This window comes from Cavia porcellus, unplaced genomic scaffold (assembly GCF_034190915.1).
Source record: "Cavia porcellus strain 051 isolate PalLab524CR breed Dunkin Hartley unplaced genomic scaffold, mCavPor4.1 scaffold_23, whole genome shotgun sequence".
Classification (NCBI taxonomy): domain Eukaryota; kingdom Metazoa; phylum Chordata; class Mammalia; order Rodentia; family Caviidae; genus Cavia; species Cavia porcellus.
The window spans coordinates 19,712,795-19,717,801 of record NW_026947506.1 but is presented as its reverse complement, the minus strand read 5'-3'; the positions used below and the strand labels follow the sequence as shown (position 1 = coordinate 19,717,801).

Sequence of the window (5,007 nt, the reverse complement as noted above, 5' to 3'; positions counted from 1 at the left end):
CAGGAAATTTCCCACACAAATGGAAACAAATCTGATGTCCAAATAAGTCACATTCAACATAAATCTATATGCAGACATACAATAATTAAGATCCAAGATGCACACCATAAAAACAGAATACTAAAAGCTGTTAGAGAAAAGACACAATTCACCTATCAAGGAAAGCCTATTAGAATCACAGCAGAATTTTCAGCACAAACCTTCAACTTAAGAAGACCTTGGAGTAAAGTATTTCAGGCACTAAAAGAAAACAACATTCAACCCAAACTGATGTACCCAGAAAAACTGTCCTTCAAATTTAGTGCAGATACAAGATACTTCCATGACAAAGAACATCTGATGAAATTGATGTCCACAAAACCAACCCTAAAAAAGAGTACTGAAAGACATACTAGATAAGAGATAAAAATGACCAAAATCTCAAGACAACAACAGAAAGAAACCACCATACTGGACAAGATATACAAATGGAAATAAAAATATGAAGAAATATTCCCCATCACTGGTCATATGAGAAATGGAAATTAAAACAGCATTGAGATTTCATCTCACCCTGGAAAGAATGGCTGTCATCAAGAAAACAACTGATAACAAATGTTGGTGAGGATGTGGGGGGAAAAGGGACACTTCTCCACTCTTGGTGGGGGTGAAGTCTGGTGCAACCACTGTGGAAATCAGTATGGAGGTTCCTCAAAAAACTAGAATTGGAAGTTCCATTCAATCCAGCTATTCCCCTATGGGGCAGTTTCCCAGAAAAATTGAAAAGGTCATGTCACAGTGATATATGTGCACCCATGCTCACAGCAGCACAATCTGTGATAGCTAAATCTTGGAAACAACCAAAATTCCCATCAACAGCAGAGTGGATGAAAAAGAAGTGGTATTTTCATACAATGGAATATTATTCAGCCATAAAAAGATGATCTTGAGGCCTTTATAAGTAAATGGAGGCAACTTGAGGATACCCTCATTAGTGAAATAAACATGACTCACATTAGTAAATACCACATTGTCTCTCTAGTATAAAAAATAAGAACTGACAGAATAATAGGATCCAAAAAGTATAATAAATATTGTAAAAGTGAAAGGGAAGGAAAGTGCTCTAAAGGATATAATGGTATGTATAGTGTGTAAGACAGATGACCATCTTACTAAATATCTATTAGATAAATATCTATTAGATCATTGAACAGAAGAGACTGCACTATCACTGTTTGAGTGCCTAGCCACTTTTTATGCTTTGATTTTATAACTTTAACAACTATTTTTAAGATGACAATGTAATATATCAACTAGTGATTTTATGATAATTTTTTTGAATTCTGTATTCTATTTTTTTCATTTTTTATTTTGTTTTTTTTTTAAATTTTCTCTTGTTTCTTTAAATAAAAATTTTAAAAAAGACATTTGGACTAAATTGAAAACAGTCTCTGGATCAATTACCATGCAAAACATTGGAGTTATGTCAAGACTTCTTTTCATAGTGTAGTATGAATTACCCTTGATGATCCACACATTCGTAAACATTGAAGGCACAACTGGTTTGTGGTATCTGAATAGACCGGTATCTATATTTGGCTCTGCTGGTGCCACTACCATTCACTCTTCCTTTGTCACTGCTGGAAATTTTAGCAAACTTGAGATATGCTAGTGGCCTTTCCTTGTTATGTTCTTTCTGATGATTTGAAAAAAAATTTCAGATTGCTTATCCCATGGAAATTGCTTTGATATTAAATGGAACAATGAATGGCTCCTCCAGAGAAACAGCTTTCATATCTTACAATTTTATCAAAGCAATCACAGTTGATTCTATCACAATATGTCTTACTTTTCTTGTTGCTGAGACAAAATAACCAACACCCAAAATTAAAGGGGGAAAGGTTTATTTAGTTCAGTTTGTAGAGGCTTCAATCAGTAATTGCCTGGATCCACAGAAGGATGGCACATGACACAGAGGCAACCATTCATGTGTAGAAGACAACAAATGAGAGAGAGAGACAGACAGACCGACAGACAGACAGACAGACACAGGGACTCAGAGACAGAGAGAGAGACAGAGAGAGAGAGAGAGAGAGAGAGAGAGAGAGAGAGAGAGTCAGAGAGAGAGAGAGAGAGAGACAGGACAAACCTCTTTCTATCCCTTATAATGTGTACAGGTCACCCACCTAGGGTAGGTGTAGCACTCATACCCTTAACCCCAGCTTTGGATCATGAATTAATAAACTCTGGACTCAGGAACCTCTGAAAAGCCTGCCCCACCATAACTGCAACAACTGTTGGATGAACATCTAAACACAAACCATAAGACCATGCTATTTTATCTTCAGCCCAGAAACCACTGTACTGGTTATGAAGTTTTCATGTGTTTCTCATCAGCCATTCACCCATCTATGAAAACTGAAAGGCTGCAGCTATAGGGGAATGACGACTGTGTCCAACATTTCTTTTTTTAAATTTTTCTCATGTATCTGCTTGCTGCCCTGTTTGAATGCTCGACTTTTTATGAACATGCTGGGTCAGAACTGCTTCACACACATTCTTCTCATAGGAAGTTATATTATTTTTCCAATTGTTCATTTGGTTCTGTTAGTGGCCATCACCCTGAAAGCATTATCAATTATTTTCTCAATCCCAAGTTCTGTAATGCACTTGTTATGTGCAGCAAAATACTTCAGTTAGTACCAGTAGACTCATTACACTGGCTATCCTGGCATTTTCCAACTTGCTTACCATCAGTGTCCGAACTATTAAGGATATCTTTGGTTTACTGGTGTGTCTGTGGCTGTATAGACTTTTATTCTCCCATCATCCTTCTGTATCAAGTTGGTGAAGGACCTGTAACATCTGAGCAGAAGACTGGGGCTCTGTTTTTCCTGTTAAATGGCATAGTTGTGATGATCAGACGCATGGCCTTGATTGTTATGGATTGCTCTGGAGATAGTTATTAATTGGAAATACCCAAACTCAAGTAGTCCATGTGGAACCAGTGTTGTGTTTACTCTCAACTATTGTGAAACTTCACCTGTTTTCAGTTTCACCTCTGCCAAGTGCTGGCACATGGCAAGCAGTAAAATATTTTGACATTTTCAAAACTTTGTTCTACATTTTGGTTTTTAGCTTTATCTAGGAAGTTAACCTCAAGAGCACAAAAGGTACAAATATACAACTCAACATTGTTGTACTGCCTAAGAGTTGGCAGTAAATCTACATCTTCTCAACACTATGTTTACCAAACATGAATATAATACTCAGAACAACAACATTTTCCTGTCCTTTATAATGCTATGAAGTTTAGAAACAACTGTAGTATAATTACTATTTCATAACATCAAAGAAGGAACTAAAAATGTTTCTTAATTACTACATAAATATTGGTGAATAAGTAAAAAGAAAAAGTCTGCACCCCACCAGCTCAGCCACCCCCACCTCCTGGACCTAGTATTGCTGTTCATCTTTGGCTCCCAATCCTCCTCCCAGAACCTTGGACGGCAGTGGATTAACTGTGCAGGGTTGAAGGGAGACTCAGTAACCCCTCATCCAAACAGCAGACCTTAGCAGGCTCCCATCAGGGTAGTGAAATTACCCCTAAAATAGAGGTCTTCAGTGGACAAATAGGAGCCGTAGTGAAGCTCCCTCTAGCTGTATGACCTTGATGAATTTGGTAAGAGTGTGAGTTATTCCTTCCTCCACACAGAGAACATCAGGCAGGTTGAGGAGTGTGCCAATAAGGCCTCTACCAACTTGGAAAAAATGAAGAGGGATTATGAGACACCAAGGAACACAGTAGGGTCTCAGCCAAGACAAACTATAGACAGGGAGATCTGGTGACCTGGAGCAATTTGAACACATAGTAACCCCAGGAACTAAGTAAGGGTTGACTTACATCAATTGCTAGCCTAGTCAGCTGAAGAAGAATGTAGGACTCACCCAAGAGACGCTGTAGGAGAAATTCAGATGACTGGCTCTCCTCTTCACTGTGGTACTCAACAAATGGACAAAAACAAACCACACAGCAGTACCTTAAAATTCATACTATCGACAGTTGAGACTGTTGGCATTGAAAGACCAAATATTAGCCCAAAAGATGAAATGACAAAACAGCAAAATGCAATCTCAAACATCTAGTCCATCAGGAGCAAGTACAGTGACGCTGAAATAGAGGACTTTAAAAGTAATACACAAGAAATCTCTGAAAACATGGCAAGTGAAATAAAGAAACAAATCCACAGGGCTATAGAGGAAATCAAATTAGAAACAGCTTCTCATGTAAAGAAAGAAATAACAACCTTAGTAAAGGAGTTGCTCAGCATAGCTACAGAAGAACTAGATAAAAAAATTACAGGAGCATGGGAAATTGATTGAAACATACTAAACAATATACAAAACAAGCAGAATCCATGAAACAAATTCAAAGAGATATCTAAGAAACAAAAAATCTATTGAAAGCTGGAAAAACTGTTTAAATGAAGCTGAGGATAGACTTTCAGACCTTGAGGACAGGATTGCAGTTAGCAATCATGAAAGGATAGAACTTTAAAATGCAGCATGAAATGACAATTCAGTAGCTTCAAGGCAATGTCACAAAAAACAATATAAGACTAATAGGCATCAATGAAGATGCAGAAGACAACACAAATGACATCGGCAAAATAATCACCGAATACCAAAAAATTTCCCAAATATGGGGAAAAAATCTGATATGCAGATACATGAGGCATACAGAATGCCAAACAATCACAACCAACATAAATCTACACCCAGACATACAATAATTAAGATCCAAGATACACAGCATAAAACCAGAATACTAAAAGCTGTTAGAGAAAAGACACAACTCACCTATTAAGGAATGCCTATTAGAATCATGGCAGGCTTTTTAACCTTCAAGTCAAGACTAACTGGGAGGGAAGTGTTTCAAGCCTCGAAAACAAAACAACTTTTAACCCAGATTGATGTACTCAGGGAATCTTTCTTTCAAATTTAATGGAGAAACAAGATACTTCCATG

General features: G+C 37.3%; 1 pseudogene; it reads left to right on the top strand.

Moving 5' to 3' along the window:
• The first annotated feature begins 2,421 nt into the window (after window positions 1–2,421).
• On the top strand, window positions 2,422–2,948 carry LOC106027743 (sodium-coupled neutral amino acid symporter 2-like; annotated as a pseudogene).
• Window positions 2,949–5,007: the final 2,059 nt, after the last annotated feature.